Source organism: Leguminivora glycinivorella, chromosome 9, assembly GCF_023078275.1.
Source record: "Leguminivora glycinivorella isolate SPB_JAAS2020 chromosome 9, LegGlyc_1.1, whole genome shotgun sequence".
Classification (NCBI taxonomy): domain Eukaryota; kingdom Metazoa; phylum Arthropoda; class Insecta; order Lepidoptera; family Tortricidae; genus Leguminivora; species Leguminivora glycinivorella.
The window spans coordinates 17,727,641-17,748,599 of record NC_062979.1 but is presented as its reverse complement, the minus strand read 5'-3'; the positions used below and the strand labels follow the sequence as shown (position 1 = coordinate 17,748,599).

Genomic DNA, 20,959 nt, shown 5'->3' with positions numbered 1-20,959 from the left:
TGTCCGTATGTCTGTCCGTCTGTCACATTCCTAAATATCTCGAGAAGTACTAATGCTATCAACTTGAATTTTGGAATAGTTGTAGACATTGTAAACCTCTATATAAATAGAAAGTATTTTTTTTTTTAATTAATTTTAATTGTAGAAAATGGCCAAAATGAAAGGGGGCAAACTGTAAATTTCAAGTTACTAGGTCAAGTGGGGTCTCGTTAGAAACTATGCTAATTGAACGTAAATAAACAATTTTTTATAATTTTTTGTTGTGGAAAAAAAAGAATTTTGAAAGAAAATGTAAAAAAAATACCGTAGACGTAGACAAAAGTATAGGTACTAATGCTCATTGGTACCTATACTTTTGTCTTTCAGTCAAGTCATTACAGTTATACGAAAACATGAGATTATTTTAACTAGGATAGTTTGATTGAAAGAAAGTTTGTACGGAACCCTCGGTGGGCGAGTCCGACTCGCACTTGGCCGGTTTTTTTTTTTTAAATTTTTAACCGCCTTCCAAATCTCAAGGGAATATTTCTGTATTTGTCGTTACTGGACCGATTTTGAATTTTTTTTTTGATTGAATGTATATTATGCATACAGATTGGTCCCATTTTTCTGAAACCCAGTTCTGATGATGGGATCCTGGAGAAATCGAGGGAACTCCTCAAATCTGAAAGGCATACATATGGTGATTTTTGTGTTTTTAAAGGAACAGCATGCATTTACGTACGGAACAGTGACATTTGGTGCAGTGGAACTCCTGATGATGGTCAGAATGGAACTCCTCAAATCTGAACGGCACACTTATAGTGACTTTGGTATTTTTATAAGAACAGCATGCACTTACGTCCAGAACAGTGACATTTGGTGCAGTGGAACTGCTGATGATGGTCAGAACGGAAATCCTCAAATCTGAACGGCACACTTATAGTGACTTTGGTATTTTTATAAGAACAGCATGCACTTACGTCCAGAACAGTGACATTTGGTTCAGTGGAACTGCTGATGAAGAGTGAGCCGCCCCTGGTTAGAGTTCCGTTCTGATAATCATTCTCATCTGTAAGTACTTCAGAATCATCCAAATTTCAATATTGGTTCAGAAATGACGGAGATATCGAATAACAAACATTAAAAAATATACAGACGAATTGATAACATAATCCAACATTTGAAAGTATTTATTACCAGAACCCCAAAGGAAGTTTTTTTTCTTAAAAATTATTAAAACCAAATTCTACAAAAAGAATGACGTGACAGTTTAAACTTTTGCGCTTGTACTTCATCATCCTCTTTGCGTTATCCAGGCATGTGCCACGACTCTTGAGAGCCTGGGGTCCACTTTGACAACTAATCCCAAGATTAGGCGTGTGCCAAGTTTTACAGTTTTCCAACCCGAAGTTTTACAGGCCTTATTGGGACTAGTCCGGTTTCCTCACGATGTTTTCCTTCACCTTTCAGTGGCAAAAGCGACTGGCAATTATGAAATCACATTTCACACATAAGTTTTTCGGGTTCGAACCCGCAACCTCCGGATTGAAAGTCGCATGCTCTTACCGCTGGGCCATCAGCGCTTCTCCACCATTTCATGTGCTTCACTTTTGCGCTTTTTTTCTATTACTACGTCGGTGGCAAACAAGCAGGTCTACGGTCTACGGTCCGCCTGATGGAAAGCGGTCACCGTAACCCATGGACGCCTGCAACTCAAAGAGTGTCACATGCGCGTACTTATTAATCTTAAATTAGTATACAGGTATGCAGTCAAACATACGTATGTTGAGAATACAACATGTCGAGGTAAAACGGTGACAACTGACAGTGAACGCGTTAATGAGTAAGTACCTAATTTTATTGAAATTTTAGTTTTCTCACTTTGTCGTAATACCCGAGCCATTTTTTTCAAAAGTGTCCACCTCACTTTTTTTGGATTTAGATTTTTTTATGTAGCGTCCACTCAGAATCGCGAGCTCATACATTTTGTATGGCGGTATGGCGGTAACGGAATGGAAGGTTTGAAAAATGTATGCTGGAAATTTTGGGACGTTTTTTGACTTTTTTGCCTCCTACCAGGATCGAAGGACCTCGCCATTATAAATCACGTAAAAAATACCCAGGTTACAAAAAAAGTGGGGTGGACAACTTTGAAAAAAATGACTTATCCAAAATGTTACTAAAAACAACAGATATTGTGGTTTGTTTTATTCAACTGTGCGTTTCTCCAGAAATGCCCCGCACAGCTAAACTGTAGATTGAATTGTCGCCTGCGGTATTTCCGGACCGATACGACCTTCAAATCTTCAAGAAAAGAGCGTACACCCATCTTAAAGGCCGGCAACGCACCTCCAACACCTCTGGTGTTTCGGGTGTCTATGGGCGGCGGTGATCGCTTACCATCAGGTGACCTGTCTGCTCGTTTGCCTCCTATCACATAAAAAAAAAAATCTGACGACGCTTGGGCGGATTACATCAGTGTTTTGACGAAACATAAAAAAAAACAACATATACCATCATTGAACTAAATCTATAGAACGAAGCATATTATCTTATTACATCACAGTAGCATACCGTAAAGCTGCGTTCATGACCAACAAAATGGTCCCGACGGAAGACCAGCACTGACCCTCGGGTTAGCATTTTATGCTGAGTCGGGACCATTTCGTGGTAACTTAAATGTTTAATTTCTTTTATTTGCTGTTTCTGTTTTCTTACTTGTGTATTTTGTAGTTATCACGAATAAATAATTGATTGATTGATTGATCATCATTTTGCTCGTCTGATTGAGTGATATAGTACATAACGGTGAAACGTTACCGCGATGGACATAATTTCGCAAAGTTGCTTTGTTATATTCGTTTTAAAATATAAATTCCGTTCTGGTTGTTTCTTCTTCAATATTAAATCTAGTTTAATGAGAAAATGAAGGTATTTAAATATCATAAAGTTCTCTAGAAAAGGCTATTAGAAACTACGCCCTTTAAGGACAACATAAGGCACTTCAGAGTCTTCAGACATGTCTTTGTCGTCTATTTATTTTCAGTGACTAAAGGATGCCTCACGCTACACCGACCCAGGCTAGAGTCGAAGATAAGAACAAGTTAAATATTACTAAGTATCTCAGTTTTTATATGGAGTCAGTGATAAGTATTTGAAAAAAAAAGCTCTTTAAATAAATAAAAAATGTTGGGAAAAGATTAAGAATAGATACCTAATAGGTACTCACTAAATACCACGAAAACACACGCAAAATATATTTCTATTCATAAAAAAAGTATCAGTTAAAATATTGCATCCCCACCTATTGTCTCGGGGCACTAAAGATGTATTCTTAAAAAAGCAATGTGAACGTTATTATTATGTACCTAGAGTTACGTAATGTACCTACATATGGCTACATAGAGTTTGATGTTCGTAAATGAAATAAAATAAAATCCCAACACTTTATCCGTTTCTTCATCAAGCATATTCCTCCTATTCCAAATTATTTTTTAATGAATCTCTGATACTTTCCCAGGTTGGTGCACAGCAGGGAGATCCGCTTGGCCCCCTTATCTTCAGCTTAGCCATCCAAAATGCCATTAAAACACTTCAATCACCCTTAAACGTATGGTACCTAGACGATGGCACACTTGGCGGCAAGCCGGAAGAAGTTCGTAAAGACCTACTCGAGCTTCTTCCTCTCTTAAATGAACTTGGTCTCGAGATCAACTCAAGCAAATGTGAGTTTTATGCCTGCAGCGCAAATTCCCGGTCGTCATTTCAATTATTCAGTGCCATACTTCCCGGACTTAAGGAGCTATCCACCAATAACTTCAATCTGCTTGGAAGCCCTATTTTTCCGGAAGCCGTCCCAGAAGCGTTCAGAGTAAGAGAAGAATTACTACTTATAGCTAAAGAAAGACTTAAAAACCTTTCAGCACATGTAGCCCTTACTCTGCTACGATTCTGCTTTGCTGTTCCCAAATTAACATACTTTCTCCGTACCGTACCTACCTGGCTACATCCTCAACATGTTGACTCCTTCGACCGCACATTAAAAGAAACTGCAGAATGTCTCCTTAACGTATTTCTGAATGAATCCGAATGGACCAATGGGAGCCTGGCATCCTTACCTATTCGGAGAAATGCCATTCGGCTACGGGGCCTGGCATCCTTACCTATTCGGAATGGTGGCCTAGGCCTATGCCGCGCTCGGGATGTGAGCCTTCCAGCCTTCTTATCGTCGGCGGCTGGGGTTTTAGACCTTGTCTCTAAAATATTACCCTTAAATGGAGACAAGGCTATACCCTATGCCTCTGACGCACAGTCGGCCTGGACGGCTCTCAATCCGAGTGCGACCGTACCCGAAAAGCCATCCCACCAACGTTGTTGGGATGCGGCAGGCGTTAAACGAACGTTCGACTCCCTATTGCAGAATGCGGTCGGAGTGGACAGAGCCAGACTCAATGCAGCCTCGAGACCCGAAACCGGTGCTTGGCCGCACGCCCTCCCATCTCCAAGCCTTGGTACCCTACTCGACAACGACTCACTGCGGGTGGCCGTTGCTCTACGCCTGGGCTGCGATGTATGCCAACCTCATTCATGCATCTGCGGCTCCATGGTAGAGAGCAATGGCCATCACGCATTGAGTTGTTGTCGATGTGCCGGTAGATTCCCACGACACCACGCCTTGAACGATATCATCCGTCGGGCCCTGATATCCGCAAACATCCCCTCGACGCTGGAACCGCCAGGCCTCAGCCGATTGGATGGAAAAAGGCCCGACGGCTTGACGCTGGTGCCGTGGGAAAAAGGCAAATGCTTACTCTGGGACGCGACGTGTGTAAGCACTTTTGCCCCCTCGCACCTCGCACGTACCATCAGGACGGCGGGCGCAGCCGCCGAGTTAGCAGCCCTACAAAAGCGGCAAAAGTACTCGGCGCTCACCAACTACCTGTTCATCCCGGTAGCTGTAGAGACGTCCGGTTGCTGGTGCGCGGAGGCAAAAGTCTTCCTCCGTGAATTGGGGCGCCGCTTACGGGAAAGAGGCCTAGACCCGCGCTCAGGGTCATTCCTTTTGCAGAGGCTGTCCATTGCCATTCAACGCGGTAACGCGGCGAGTGTAATGGGCACCTTTGCACCAGGGGTTGCGCGGGGAGGCCTCTTCCAGTAGGTTTTTTTTTTGTTTTATACTCGATGTACGTTTTTTAGTTTTACAGTTAAGTATTTAAGTTTTTAAGTAGATTTAATTTCATTTTATTTGTAAGCTAATTTGTACCCATTTTATAATTTAAAATGAAAAAAACTGTTTTAATAAAATAAACATTTTAATATCCATTTTACAGAGTTATACAATCTACATTTCCAGAACATGAATGGAGGTCTCCCTGCGGGTTGCATAGCGCTGCCTTTTGAAGGCCGCGGTGTAATCTCCTTAATATCCAAGACCGAGTGTAATCAGTTGCTGAGCGACGGAGAGCCTTCGTCTCACCCCAACGAAAAAAAAGCTCCCACTATAAATTGTGTTCACACTGGTTTTAATTTTGTATTCTAACCGTAACATTTTTTAAATAGTACCGTTCGACTGTACCGAAGTCTCAAACATATTTACAAGCCAACATGCCCAAATACTATACACGTCTCTAACGTCTTTGCCTTTGGCTAGTCTGTGGCCAAGAGTAAGCCAATTTATTAATAAATAAAAAAATGACAGCAAGGTCGCGTATACAAGTATGTATTTGGCATGTTGGTTTGTAAAGATTTCTGTGACCTCGACATGTATCATGCCATAAGAAAAAGACAATTTTAAGATGTCTATGTTACTCGTAATAACCTGCCTTGGGTGCAACATCAACTCAGGGTTTCTGTATTTTTCAAGCAACGCAGTAGTTGATCCACTTCTAAGCTTATACTAAGCTATTACCATTGTTTGCAGATGTTTCTGCGAGATAAAAATGGTTTAAAATGATTTAATAAAATAACCAACATGTCTCACTTCAAGTATAAAATGTTTTTGCCAAATCTTCTTACGTTGGATCGGTTGAAGTGAACGCTAGCTTGCTTTGCACAACAATATGAATAATAAATAATAATAAAGCTCAGTAACTCACGCCCTCGCTTCACACTGAGTGAGATTAAGGACAATTGAATGACTTTTTAACCCAACTGCTTTTATGGCAAAGAACGGGCTGATTGTAACAGTTAATTATGTTATGTAGGTATGCGTCTGGGTGAGCGTATGCTATTATTTTTTACCTCTTTTCTATTATTTCCTCAAACATGGTATGAAATATTGATGTTTCTCATAATACGAGTAGGCTGCAAAGTATGACGTTTCAGGTGCGGCTAGGACAAGAGGTCGTTAATGGAATTTTATACAAATCTTGCAGGCTGCCAAATCCTCTTTTTTAATTTCTATTCGAAGATATTTGTGACATAGCATTTAGGTATTTGGCAATTTAAAAAACTAAAACTGACTGCAACTTGTGTCCTACTATCTACTGTGTGGTTCTAAGCAATATTTGTTATGGTGCCTACGGTTTGACGTTTTGATTTGTTATGGTGCTTCGAAATCCTCGTGGACTGCCTCTTCAACACAAATAAAAACATCCTAATATTCCTACAGCACAGTAAAAAGGAAATATTCCCACAACGCGATATGCATATTAACACGCAGAAACACGATTTTAACAAAGCCTGAATAAAAATTCACGAGTTTATGAATAACGATGAGAGCAGCATATTGTCAGGTACTACCGATAAATAGTGTTGTCGCTACAAATTACGTTTTAAATATAGAAATATTTTGTTATACTTACCAGAGAATAAATAATAATTATTATGTGTGTAAGTTATATGCTCAGTTTTGAGTCTTGATCAGTTTAGTGTGTAATAATTGGTACATTAAGACACAAGTGCGGAAAAATTAAATTCAAAATTAGTGTCGATAAATTATAACACGATCTAAAGAAGTGTTTTAAATGGACACGAGTTACGATTTTCCTATTCATACACGAGGCGATAAGCCGTGTTTAGATATTTTTGCGTGTCCCGGCCGCTCATATCTGATGGTGACTGTCTTTTTCAGATGTTTTAAAATTGAAAAATGAGGTTATTACTTATTACCTAAATTTTAGGTTTGCACGCAGTCATCTGAAAAGGAGCTTCATATTTAACAATTCATTGTGGTTTGACCAGAGGGCTGGCCAGTATTTTGCTCAGCGGATAAGTACCTATAGCTATCCAGCGGGGCAATTGTGCCAGCCTTCTGGGCACCTTACCCACTAGTGACGACCTGGGTAAATTTTTTTATTTGTAAGTAGTATAAGTTTTTGGGTGGCTCGTTGGGTGGAAAACTGCGGGGCACTTCTGGATGAGATTAGCCCAGGACCGCAATAAGTGGCGTACACGAAGGGAGGCCTATGCTCAGCAGTGGGCGATTAATGGCTGAAATGATGATGATGATCAATCATCATGATAGGTTTTTATATGTAAGTTTTTGCTGTTGTTGTGATTTTGAGAATAAATAAAATCAAACCTCAATGTGGTTTTGATATTAATATATATTGTTAACGTCGTTTGTTGGTTCAGTTACAGCTAGTCATACCTATTTATAAATCTGTAATCTTAATTTGGATTAAGAAAATACATGAGCATGACACACATATAAATAACCTTTCACCTGTCTATATGACGTAATTTATTATTGTCGGATCCCTGGGCGGCCGCCGGCGGCGCGCGGCGGCGGCCGGTGCGGCTCGCAAATAGAAAGTGCACAGTCGCGATGTAAATGTCGCGCGGTGACCGCCCGGACGTGGTTATTTCTGGAACACATGCTGCGACCGACTTCAAAATTCTATCATCAACCGTTTATAAATTAATTGATATTGTAAACTGAAGTCGACTGTGTGTGAAACTGAAATCGTAAAACTAGTGCCATTTAGAATACAAATCCTTCGGGTTTGGTTCAAGGTTAAATGAAAGAGAGCGATGCATTGAATCGGCAATCTCGTCCTGTTTGGGAGGACCGCATAAGGCGAGGAGTCACACCCCCGCGAGCCCACTCCACTGGACATTCGGGGATAACACTATTTTGTTCCCGGAGACATCAATACAAATGAAATAAACTCGGATATTCGTTTACTCACAACAAATACAAAGGGGTTTGTTGCCCGAAACAAAACCCGATTGACTAAAAGTAATATAAAATTTTGTGCCAAATGATTTATGTAACATTTATTTAACTTCTGCTTGTTATAAGAATGATCAACTACACCGAAGTTCTCTTCATACAACTGCCTCTCCTGTACCGACTTCATTCTAATTTTCCCTTTGGATTTGAGTCGAGTAAATACAATTGTAGGAATTTAATGACTATGTTTCTGTTCCATCTGGGGTTGAAAGTGGGTCGACATGTGTCTGTTTGTTCTTTGTACTTATTTCGGCCGGAAAAGTCAAGTTTGTACCTAATTATTATTAATTGCACGCTTATACAACATGCTAGGCATACCGTTCATAATTATACAAACTAAAAAATTTGGTTCTCGTTTTCCAATAAATTCGTGTTATGTTTTTGATGATAATTTCGGTGGAAAAGTTTGTTTAACCTTCGTGCCTTGTAACCCACGCAACGCTCAAGATTCCATTCAATATTGGAATCTTTTGAATACTCGGGTATCAACTACTTTGCCCCATTGTAAAACAAATAACTATTAGGGTTCCGTACCTCATATAGGAAACACGGAACCCTTGTTGGTAGAAAAATGTTTTTTTTTTGACATAATACGAGCAGTTAGTTAACTAAATCTGTTAGGAGCCGTAATATTATAATTGTGTCGTACTTATTAACATTAAAAGAGTAAGTAGTTAATCATAGCTTAGCGTGGGATACCTAACATAAACATAATTGCTAATTGCTTAGCGAACATTGTCTTCTAGCGTAGGCGGTACTGGAGTAAGAGCTCTAGTCAAAGGAATGTTTAGAATAACCCCTGACCCCGTAGCCGAATGGCATTTCTGCGACGCGAAACGAAATCGAAACGCCGCAGAAAGGTAGCCTGGCTCTGTCGCGCCAATACGCAAGAGTGATAGAGATAGATAGCAACGAATCGTGAGCGTTTCGTGAGCATTTGTGCATTCGGCTACGCACACTGGTGTGGCGGACATCGAACTAGGAGCCACAATAAATATATACTTACACATATTTCTGTCTGATAAACTAAGATTGACGTAAAATTTTTGCGTTGATTTTGAAAACATACTTAATAAGTTTTTTTGCTAAAATAAGATTTTTGGCACAAGCTTTTATCGCCGACTGTACCTTTATTTCAACAGTCATCTACTAACTGCCCTCCGAGACGTTTCTAAAAACCCCTTACTCGATGGGGATACGACGTTTCATAACAGAGTTCCTATGACCACCTTTCTGCTCCATCATCTGATCAGCTCCATGATGAAGTGGGTCAAATTTAGCTTCTACATTTTGACCCCAACCAGCATACTAACAAGGCAAGTTGAATAAAGCTTTTATTAAAGCAAGATTTTTTGGCTAAATTTGTTGAAACTTGTATGATTTCTTTTTTAAATTTTGGGCTCAGAAATGCGTGGTTAAAATTATTTGGTTTCATCATGTTACACCGTGATATACTTCAGACAGGACCATCTTGAAGTAGTCTACCATAGCCATAACACCATGTCAATAATATCCGCGGGCAAATATGTAGTACCCAGGGTGTCAAATTACTATGGTGACAAAACGTCTCTAGATTATTGAACAGATTGTGTCCGTCAGGATGGCGTGAGAGATGTCTGAATCGTCACAACATTTGCACCAAATAACTGTACCTAAACTGTACTAAACTGTACCTATGGCGAAGAAAACTGTACCTCAAGCAATCACGCATTAAATAGATAGTTTCATAGACACGCCATTCTGACGTCAGGTTGGCGCGCATAGCCGTGTATCGCCCCAATGTGTGGGAACTATGTTCTGGATCATATATCAATAAACTGTACCTAAACTGTACTTCATAAAACTGCCAATAATAATATTTAAATCACACGTGATATCGGTCAAATCAACAACAAAAAATTATATTGCTCATTTGTATGTTTTGCCTACCAATTTGCAACAAGCGCTTGTTTTCTCGTAATACATGTAATAAATGCACATAAATTATTCATTACTTCTGCCTTAGTGCGTTTTCACGTTATTCGATCCGATATCGGATGTCGGACCGTTATCCCATACATTACAGGCGCCATCTTGGATTTTTTCTATTGAAATCCTTCCAACATCCGATATCGGATCAGATAATGTGAAAACGCACTAAGGCAGAAGTAATGAATAATTTATGCGCATTTATTAATTACATGTATTACGAGAAAACAAGCGCCTGTTGCAAATTGGTAGACAAAACATACAAATGAGCAGTAAAATTTTTTGTTGTTGATTTGACCGATATCACGTGTGATTTAAATATTATTATTGGCAGTTTCATGAAGTACAGTTTAGGTACAGTTTATTGATATATGATCCAGAACATAGTTCTTGAGAGATTGGAGGCAGGGTCACTACGCGCTAGGCCAGACCGGCCGTATAACAGTCATTTATATCGACGTCTCAGATTTATTATTATTATTATAAATGGACTTAGGTACTCTTGACCACAGACTAGCCAAAGGCAAGAAGTTTAGGTGTCGGTTAACAAATTCTTGCGGGAGCATCAATAATTTTCATTGACATGGCATTTAATTATTAGGATGCCCCTTTTTAGAGTATATGCAAGTATAAAGTGGAGGTAATGTAGTCAAGCAGGCCCTGGGAAAAAACTTTATACACCTAAAACGCATCTTCCTGAATATATTAGACTAAAGTAAAGATTTCTTTGTTCTAAACAAAATTTTTAAATACTTTCCAATAAATTCGCTGTTTGCTGAATATCGCCTAAACGGTGCTACTTTTTCATTGTTTTTCCTCTGTCGATAACATCATTATACATAGTATACATACATATTAGGTACCTATATAGTTAAGTATAATTACTAATCATACTGCTTCATTTGATGCGAATTGTTGTCATGCGGCAGGAATAAGATCCCTGTAATTGCGATTTACCCCGCGGCGTTTCGTGGCCATGTCAGAGGTTCCCACGCCGCCTGTAACGAGCTCCAATGATGTTTAACTACGTGTACCTACAGTCGTTATATAGCTAAATCCGTTATTCTCTATGTTAAGCCGCTCATTAACGTCCTCACTTAACAGTTAGGCAGATTAATACATTCTGATAGACGTCAGACGACTTTCAATGATCCAGCAATAAATATTTAGGACCTATTACATATTATTTTTTGTATAGAAGAATTCATGGGTAAAAAAAACCGGCCAAGAGCGTGTCGGGCCACGCTCAGTGTAGAGTTCCGTAGTTTCCCGTATTTGTTTAAACCTGTTCAACCTACCAAGTTCAAAATAATTATCCTAGAAAGTCTTTACTTATAAAGTTCTACTTTTGTGATTTTATTCATATTTTTTAAACTTATGGTTCAAAAGTTAGAGGGGGAGGGGGGCACAAACGCGCGATTATTGTTATTAAAAAGCGATTATTTCCGAAAATATTAACAATATCAAAAAATGTTTTTCGTAAATATAAAACAATCTATCACACGTGACTCGTGAGGCTTGAAATGAAAAAAAAAAGATCACTCCCCACTTTACTTGTAGGCAGGGGGGGGGGAGGTTGTTATCCTAATAATTATTTTACCACTTTATTATTTGACGAAACCATAAGGGTTCGTAGTTGACTACGGAATCCTAAAAAAGGTAATTGTATCCGTTTTAGAAGAATCACGAGTGCCTTTACTCGTACCAGTTGGTGTGGTGAAAAATTAAATTCTCGAAATCGGTCTGATAGCATCCGAGTAATCAGTGAACTCACTGACGGACATTTCTCCTTTAAATATGTCCATTAAAAGAGACAATACAATTAAAAGTGGTCCTGTCTGCCATGGCTTTTAAAAGCTTACATATATTTAAGTGACACTGGGTCGTGACCGGGTTATTTGGGTCGCGCCTTGGCGTGGGACGCCACCTGCGTCGACACTTTGGCTCCGTCCCACGTGGAGGGCTCGGCTAGGAAACCTGGGTCTGCCGCCGACCAAGCCCAAACGATAAAGCGCCGCAAATACTCTTTCTTAGTGAACGATTATGAGTTTGCGGCGCTAGCATTGGAGACTATGGGGCCTTGGTCGTCTGACACCAAAAATTTTATTAAAAAGGTGTCGGAACGCCTTATAGGTGTCTCGGGGGACCAAAGAGCCGGTTCCTTCTTTGCTCAGAGGTTGAGTCTGGCGGTGCAAAGGGGAAACGCCGCAAGCATTCTTGGGTCTATGCCGGAGGCGGGGGATCTGAGGGAGGTTTTTTATATTTAGTTATAACCTGCATGTGTTAGTTTTAGTCTTTAGGGTTTTAAGATTTAATTTTAAGTTAATTATAAGATTAAGATATATTGTTGTTGTATGTAATTTGTATTTTTATCATGAAATAAAAGTGACTAACATCTATAGCACGAGTGAGTGACACTGGTGAAATTTTACATATTTTAAATAATTGTTTTTTGCAATTGTTTTACTAACAAGTACCTATTTTTAATGAATGAAATGGATGAAATACAAGGAAATGTCATCTTTATGGCAAGCAACAAAGAGGAACGTTTTGGGTTTGTTTTTGTTACAAACTCGAGTTATAAACAGTCTCTCATTCGTAATCCTTCACTTTCTGCCCTTAATACACAATGTACTTAATACACAATGTATTTTAGAATACGTTTGAAATTTTGAATGTAGATATACGGTATTTAAGGTACTTTCTCATAGAAGTCAAAGTCTTTGGACAACTTTTATAATATGTTTAAGCCCGTAAATTATCGCAGCTTACCTAACAGTTTATGTAAATGTTCTTGAATCCTGAACCAACATTGGATTATTAAGCGATTGAAATTTCAGAGGATGTCGTAGAGCAACAAGGTTTTCCAGTCCGAGGCAACCGTAACGTATGGATCGATACTAATTTTATTGATATACGTAAATAAACGTGTTTGATGGGTTTCCGTTCCGATTTACATTTTGTGCTTCACACGTCTTGTCGGTTACGCGGGTGTAATTTCATGACGTGTCATTATGAAACTTGAATGGGTTTTTCAGTTGTCGTGTTGGAAAGAGAACCGAGCCTGTACCTACCATGAGTTGATGTTTTGGAATACGTTACTCGATAGTATTGACGTCACGGAAAATGACATTAATTAAATAAATAATGTCATTTTCCGTGACGTCAATACTTAACTAACTAATTTTATTAACGTGTATGACCTACCTGATTTGTATATCTATAGACTAACATGGCTGATGTTGTTTTTGCCTGGTTTTAATTTGATTTATTGGACATTTTTATTACATTAAATAAATGTCATATACAAAGAAAAAGCGACCAAGGCCTTCAAGTGTTCCGAGCTGGAATCGAACCAGCGTACTCCGTTTACCGGACAGATGCCTTTAACCACTCGGCAAGTGCATCCAAGTGTTCCAGCTCGGAACACTTGGAGGCCTTGGTCACCTTTTCTTTGAATATGACATTTATTTAATGTTTATAACATAATAGTAGTCTGAACTACTTAAAAAATACAAATTAAAATATTTCCTACGAAAATAATTTATTTTGTTCTTAGAATAACATTAATTTGTAAAGTACTAGAACCAATATTACATACATATTTTCTGTGTATTAAGTATTATAAAACGTTAAAAACTCATGATAGGTAGAGGCTCAGGGTAGGTAAGATGACAAAGTTATGAAAGTAAACGTTTTAGAATACTTTACGTGATGGCGTGTGAAGTTGACAAAAAATAATTATACATTCATTGTTCGGAGAAAAGTGAACAGCGCCCAAAAGTTAACTAACTAGAACTAATATAAATCACTAACATTTTCCGTAATCGAGTAACGTATCGTAAACGCAGGAGCTCGTAGTTCATGGTTACTTTATTGTTCATGGTTACTCGCACTTGTTAAAATCAGTTTTTTTCGAGTTTTTTTTTTCAACGTTTGTTTTATCGATTATCTGGATATTAATATCATAATCTCATATTGAATAATAAATCCCTGTCGGATTTCAGATAGGAAGTTCAAATCCAGAGGTGTACAGTGTGAAATAGTTGGAGCACAATAATTCACTGTCCGTTATTTGGCATCTACAATATTTATAACCGCACTTACATATGAAGAGTGGGCAAACTATGCATTCCGAATATTCCACTACACTGCACTATTCAAATATTTACCTGCTCACACAATATCATATCCACATCACAATAATATATTATACATTACTAAAACTATGTTTAAAAGACGTGGCGAAAACGATAAACATATTGTACATATTCAACTTATATTTTCAGAATCTTTACTTCGTACTAATAATAATTAATAGTGGTCACAATAAATACGAGTAACTATGTACATAATGAACAGTGTAACAGTGGCTCAGAGTTATACGCAGCTCATTAAAAGAAAACTGAAATGTTTCGTATTGCCTATTTTAATTTGTTTTAGCTTAGCCGTAGAATCGAATTAAATTAAATATTTCACTAAAAACTATATGTTATTGACCCGTTAAGAATTAAATAAAACAATAAACCAAAGACCTAAATAATACCGGTATTTTATATGGAGAAATTAGCTGTATGTGACCCTTACACACTATTATGTTTAAAATGTATAAAAGCTAAACAAGATTCTAATCATTGTTTTAACTTCTATTGGTTCTAATTACGACGCTAAATCACATTTTTAATTTGTCAAAATGTATTAAAAAATGTCGACCGTGTTGAGCGCGTGTAATAAGTTCCATATAAGGGTTTGACACGTACATTTCAGTAATGAAGAATGTGTCACCGCGGCGACGGCTCGGGTGCGCGGGAGCAGAGCGACGTACTCGCGCGTCGGGGCGGGCGCTCACTGGCGGCGCGGGCGGCGCGGCGGCGCGGCGCGCGCCCCAAATATAAACGCCAACGCATTATTATTTATTACCACATTTTCGCTTAGATTGTAAAATCAGATAGTCAAGAGTGCCAGACTGGAATGTTTTTTGGCAAAACATCGGGGTTTGAATCAATGTCGTTGGTTTCAAAATAGTCATAAGACTCATAAGAAAATAATAAGTAGTGTTTTTTTTTTCACAAGTAGATATAGGTGAATTATAAAAAGTACCCATTTCTTCTCTCTGTTTGTGTTAATTTTAGATAAAACCTATAACAACTGAATTTGATATAATTAAAAAAAAACAAACCGCCGCCTTTGGGGTTCTGGTGAAAGCTACTTGCGAATGTTGGTTTATGTAGAAATGTGTAGGTATTTTTTAAAACTGCTTTTAATACTTTAATTATTGGGTTGGTAAATAAGTAATGAGCGAATCATAACCAGTATTGTAATTTTTATTTAATTTATTATTTTAATCATTTATGATATTTGACTTGAAAACTCAATATTCTTAACAAATATAACTAAATAAATGTCACTGTTCTGAACTTAAATGCATGCTATTCTTATAAAAATACCAAAGTCACTATAAGTGTGCCGTTCAGATTTAAGGAGTTCTGATCTGATCTTCATCAGCAGTTCCACTGCACTAAATGTCACTGTTCTGGACGTAAGTGCATGCTGTTCTTATAAAAATACCAAAGTCACTATAAGTGTGCCGTTCAGATTTGAGGACTTCGGTTCTGACCATCATCAGCTGTACCACTGCACCAAATGTCACTGTTCTGGACGAAAGTGCATGCTGTTCTTATAAAAATACCAAAATCACTATAAGGGTGCCGTTCAGATTTGAGGAGTTCGGTTCTGACCATCATCAGCAGTTCCACTGCACCAAATGTCACTGTTTTGGACGTAAGTGCATGCTGTTCTCATAAAAATACCAAAGTCACTATAAGTGTGCCGTTCAGATTTGAGGAGTTCGGTTCTGACCATCATCAGCAGTTCTACTTCCACTGCACCAAATGTCACTGTTCTGGGTGTAAGTGCATGCTGTTCTTATAAAAATACCAAAGGCACTATAAGCGTGCCGTTCAGATTTGAGGAGTTCCGTTCTGACCATCATCAGCAGTTCCACTGCACCAAATGTCACTGTTCCGTACGTAAATGCATGATGTTCCTTAAAAACCACAAAAATCACCATATGTGTGCCTTTGAGATTTGAGGAGTTCCTTCGATTTCTCCAGGATCCCATCATCAGAACTGGGTTCTGAGAAAAATGGGACCAATCTGTATGCATATACATTCAATCAAAAAAAAATTCAAAATCGGTCCAGTAACGACGGAGATATCGTGGAACAAACATAAAAAAAACGACATGAAAACCACCTTCCTTGAGAGATTTGAGGCGGCGGTTAAAAAGTGAAGCCAAAAATAAAACCGCCTTCAAAAATAAGCGTGTTACAAAACACAGAGAAACTAAAAAGCCAAAAATAATAAACCTTTGAATTCAGATTTCTTATCGGATTGCAATAATCTAAACATCCAAATTATAAACAAATCAATTATTTTTGTAGTCGGTACCAGACCTGTTCGTCGCCTTGCTATTTCTTGTTTGCCCCACCCAACCATACGCAGGCTGGCCCCGACTCCAAAAATAATTGATTTGTTTATAATTTGGATGTTTAGATTATTGCAATCCGATAAGAAATCTGAATTCAAAGGTTTATTATTTTTGGCTTTTTAGTTTCTCTGTGTTTTGTAATACGCTTATTTTTGAGGGCGGTTTTATTTTTTATTAAAAAGTTTATTTATTTGTTGATTTTTAGTGGTTCCTAGTGATATTATATGTATCAGTCCGAATGTATGTACAGTAGTGAAAGAATTATCCTTTAACTCCTAACCGTTGAGGAGTTGACCTTCCATCATCAGCTCAGCTACATAAAATTATTACCATCAGGCATAAATACTGGTGTACCTTTGAAAAATACACTAAAAACCTTACATGTGCCTATAATATTTGAAGAGTTCCCTCGATTTCTTCAAGATCCCATCATCAGACCCCGACTTGGTGTCAATGGGACCATCTCGGGGTTATACCCGTTCGATCAAAAAAAAAATATTTGAAAATCGGTCCACGATTCTCGGAGATATCGAGTAACATACATACAAAAAAAAAAACATTCAGTCGAATTGAGAACCTCCTCCTTTTTTGAAGTCGGTTAAAAATGGGGCTACATGTTTGTTGTCAATTTAGTCTCTATGAAAGTAATATATAAATTTGAATGAAATAACTTTTGAGTTATGATTCCTAGACGTAATTCTCTTTGTAACAGAATTTATAGATAAATAAACTAGGTATATAAGTTGAGAAAAACAACCAGTAGATCTATCCATTCCTCGTTGTACTCATATTGTAGGTACTTATATCCGTTGCCAAATGTACACAATTTATCTGCGACGCAATTCAAAATTTGGAACACCTAAATATATACATACTTATTACTTACATTACAGTTTTCAGGACTCGTACCCGGGCCTATGGATACATATAAAGCACAAAGACCCATCTCCTTTACCGAGCTATATATATTTAGCCTTCAAGTACCTAATACCGCCGAAGCCACTTAAAACTGCATGTGCTCAGGAAATTGGATTAGTTCCCATCGTAATCTATGGCTTACATGGTTATGATGCACGTCGCGTCGGGAATGCTGTAGGTAGTGCCGGTCGCGCCCCGGGCAGGCAAGCATGGTCATGCGATGATAAAACACAAGCCCGTGCCTTTCGCACTATTTGTAAGTGCGATAGTGTTTTATCATCATGCTTGCCTGCCGGTCATAATATCTCTCTCTCTCTCTCTCTCTCTCTCTCTCTCTCTCTCTCTCTCTCTCAATTATTTCAGCAATAAAAAGTCGCAGTCAATTTATAAAATATGTAATTAAAACATTTTCAAAAGGTTAAATTTGGGATAAACCATAATAGTACACTACATTTTACTACAATAATAAACCTACCTAAATAATTCGGAACATAATTTTTAGAAAACAAATTATACACATACAACAGACAACTTACGTCATATCAGAGACCTATGGGTTAAAGTTGTGGTGTAGGCGACGGATTAGCAATTTCATGACTCCGTTTATTTCTACCCCTCTCGGACACTGGCGATTAAATATATGAAAGAGGCGCGTTCCTAGCACACAGTCTAAGCTCGTGTAGGTGAACGCGTACTATGCTTGTATGAGTGACATATGACAGGTCGACTGTTCGCGTTTTTGACAGGCGGTAACTGTGAGGTAACTGAGAGGGGGTGGGCGGCACTTTCAGCGGGGAGCGGGAGTGGCCATACTGTATGATAATACTCTTTATTATACTGTGCCCTTGCTTCAGAGTGGTACAGTCAATCATTTTCATGATTGGAAAAGGTCAACGTTTGATAAAAAGTGTGCGATGCTAGTTTAATCACACTACAAACACAAATTTGTTTTTTTTTTTAATTTTGCACATGCAATGGTTGTTTGTCTCACAAACTTAGCGATTTAATGGCTAGCAGCTGCGTTCACCTTGTTACCTTTCCACACCATTTCACACTACAGGTGGACATCTTTAAGGCATCAAAATACCCTTTTCCAATTTCTGCTTTCGGGTCTGTTACTTGGTCGATACTGATCGGGCACGGCGAGCGCCCGCGCTTATATCAGTGCAAATACTAGGAAGGCTGGCGACCGCGAGTCGTCTTGTAATGGATGTCTATAGGGGTTGGTCTGTGACTCAAACTGAACACAAGCGATCTCCTTGGAATGAATATAGGTATTAGAACGTTGAGGAATTCAATGCTTTTAAATTTGCACTTTATGCTATCAAAGACATATGTAACTCCGTATAGACAGATACAGTCTAAGAAAATAAAATTCTTTATTCTTTATTTATTATTCCTTAAATTAACATTAACAGCCTAGCTAAACATGTCAATCGTACAGGAGGGTATAAACATGAATAATCCTGGTACACTTATATAAAATAGTGTGGCGGAACATAAAGTACATAAAGTAAAATTCATAATCCTACGGACTAAATTGACAAATGACTGACAGGTAAAATGATACCAGGAACAGCAAAATTAAAATAGGGAAGGGTATATGTCGATAACAATATATCGACAAGTTGTAAAGTACATACAACAGACAAGTTTACTAACCCAAACTACAAAAATAAAAGACATAAAGTTAATATCGCTATGGTCACTGCGACAAAAACTAAATTTGCTAGAGCACAGTTCGTCACCGCATCTGCACACCTTTACAATAAAATAAACAATTTACTAGACATTCACTCCAAATCATACACAGATTGCAAACATGTTATAATTGAATGGTTGAAAAGCAAGACGTATGATGAAACAGAGAATATGCTGAGATAAATTCTACGCAAGCACGCACACACACACACACACACACACACACACACACACACAGAGAGAGAGTTGTTCTTTTATTTCTGTTTTCCTTTTTGGTATATGTACATTAGATTGTTATTATTTTTGGTATTGTAAAATTGTATATAACTTAGTTTAAGTTAGTTAAAATTAAATAGAATAGAATAGAATTTTCAACAATATGTAATATGTTAATAGTTAAATAGGGAAGAGCGGCGTTACCCAACACGGGCATTTGTTGCTTACAGGGTAGCACCATCCTCTGTATCATATTCTATGTGTATTTTTTGAAATAAACAATTTTGAATTTTTTTTTTTTTTGAAGTTTAAATCAAGAATAAGTATATTAGTTTCAAATAAGAGGTACACATTTTGGTTTGTTCTATGTATCTTCGAGGTAGTGGATGGATGCCACGCATTTTTACCCACTAGTTTTAAAACATAAAAAGGTTTCCGAGCCTGTAGGTAAAATGTAAAATACCATGTCCGACGATAATCAATTATCTGTCACGCTATGGCAAGTATGTCATAAATATCTATATAATTTTCGAATAATATTATTGCTGCTTCGAAATAAAAAAAATATCTCTAATTAGCGGTCTACAGACCTTTTGATCTGTCGAAATCACAGAAAAAGTTGGTATATTGATTAGCCGATCAAATTGCCAATTTCATTGTCCCGTCTGGGTACACCTTAAATCTACGATGTAAAGTAAAATCCATAAACCTACGGACCAAATTGACAAGCAAGTGTGAACGAATGTTGCCACAGTTTGGCCAGTGTCGTTCTTATCGGTATTTAAATTATGATTACATCGTAGATTTAAGGTGTACCCAGACGGGACAATGAAATTGGCAATTTGATCGGCTAATCAATATAGTGTGTGTGTGTGTGTGTGTGTGTGTGTGTGTGTGCGTGCTTGCGTAGAATTTATCTCAGCATATTCTCTGTTTCATCATACGTCTTGCTTTTCAACCATTCAATTATAACATGTTTGCAATCTGTGTATGATTTGGAGTGAATGTCTAGTAAATTGTTTATTTTATTGTAAAGGTGTGCAGATGCGGTGACGAACTGTGCTCTAGCAAATTTAGTTTTTGTCGCAGTGACCATAGCGATATTAACTTTATGTCTTTTATTTTTGTAGTTTGGGTTAGTAAACTTGTCTGTTGTATGTACTTTACAACTTGTCGATATATTGTTATCGACATATACCCTTCCCTATTTTAATTTTGCTGTTCCTGGTATCATTTTACCTGTCAGTCATTTGTCAATTTAGTCCGTAGGATTATGAATTTTACTTTAATCATAATTTAAATACCGATAAGAACGACACTGGCCAAACTGTGGCAACATTCGTTCACACTTGCTTGTCAATTTGGTCCGTAGGTTTATGGATTTTACTTTAATATAGTGGGTACTCACACGTGGATCGAACTTGGAGTAGTTATAGACTCCAAGTGACGGGCGCTGATCGCAAGGAATTGCGGCTCCGTGCTGTGAAACATATCCAGTTTGCTGTCAC

The 20,959-nt window shown here is 38.0% G+C and overlaps 1 protein-coding gene across 1 annotated transcript in view; it reads right to left on the bottom strand.

Annotated features, from left to right (window-relative positions):
- Positions 1–15,026, bottom strand: part of LOC125229340 (D-beta-hydroxybutyrate dehydrogenase, mitochondrial) — a 140,942-nt gene extending 125,916 nt beyond the window's left edge. Inside the window, exon 1 of the mRNA XM_048134154.1 lies at positions 14,887–15,026. The gene's annotated coding sequence lies outside the window, so the exon portion shown is untranslated. The remainder of the gene's footprint in view (positions 1–14,886) is intronic.
- Positions 15,027–20,959: the final 5,933 nt, after the last annotated feature.